General features: G+C 35.3%; 1 long non-coding RNA gene across 1 annotated transcript in view; it reads right to left on the reverse strand.

Moving 5' to 3' along the window:
- Nucleotides 1-1,154, reverse strand: part of LOC129392419 (uncharacterized) — a 652,843-nt gene that overhangs the window by 368,075 nt on the left and 283,614 nt on the right. The gene's annotated exons all lie outside the window — the stretch shown is intronic.

Here is a 1,154-nt window from a genome sequence, read left to right on the forward strand (position 1 = left end):
CGTGAATGGATTAAATGCTCCAACCAAAAGACACAGGCTTGCTGAATGGATACAAAAACAAGACCCATATATATGCTGTCTATAAGAGACCCACTTCAGACCTAGGGACACACTCAGACTGAAAGTGAGGGGATGGAAAAAGATATTCCATGCAAATGGAAATCAAAAGAAAGCTGGAGTAGCAATACTCATATCAGATAAAATAGACTTTAAAATAAAGAATGTCACAAGAGACAAGGAAGGACACTACCTAATGATCAAGGGATCAATGCAAGAAGATGCAACAATTCATAAGGCAACTGCTAACAGCTATAAAAGAGGAAACCGACAGTAACACAATAATAGTGGGGGACTTTAACACCTGACTTACACCAATGGACAGATCATCTAAACAGCAAATTAATAAGAAAACACAAGCTTTAAATGATACAATAGACCACATAGATTTAATTGATATTTATAGGACATTCCATCCAAAAACAGCAGATTACACTTTCATTTCAACTGCACATGGAACCCTCTCCAGGATAGATCACAAGTTGGGTCACAAATCAAGCCTTAGTAAATTTAAGAAAGTTGAAATCATATCAAGCATCTTTTCTGACCACAACGCTATGAGATTAGAAATGAATTACAGGGAAGACAACCGTACAAAACACAAACATATGGAGGCTAAACAATACGTTATTAAATAAACAAGGATCACTGAAGAAATCAAAGAGGAAATAAAAAAATACCTAGAGACAAATGACAATGAAAACACGATGATCCAAAACCCACGGGATGCAGCAAAAGCAGTTCTAAGAGGGAAGTTTACAGCTATACAAGCCTACCTGAAGGAACGAGAAAAATCTCAAATAAACAATCTAACCTTACACCTAAAGGAATTAGAGAAAGAAGAACAAACAAAACGCAAAGTTTGTAGAAGGAAAGAAATCATAAAGATCAGAGCAGAGCAGAAATAAATGAAATAGAAACAAAGAAAACAATAGCAAAGATCAATAAAACTAAAAGCTGGTTCTTTGAGAAGATACACAAAATTGATAAACCATTAGCCAGACTCATCAAGAAAAAGAGGGAGAGGACTCAAATCAATGAAATTAGAAATGAAAAAGAAGTTACAACAGACACCGCAGAAATACAAAGCATCCTAA

The sequence above is a fragment of the Physeter macrocephalus genome, chromosome 9 (assembly GCF_002837175.3).
Source record: "Physeter macrocephalus isolate SW-GA chromosome 9, ASM283717v5, whole genome shotgun sequence".
NCBI classification, from domain to species: domain Eukaryota; kingdom Metazoa; phylum Chordata; class Mammalia; order Artiodactyla; family Physeteridae; genus Physeter; species Physeter macrocephalus.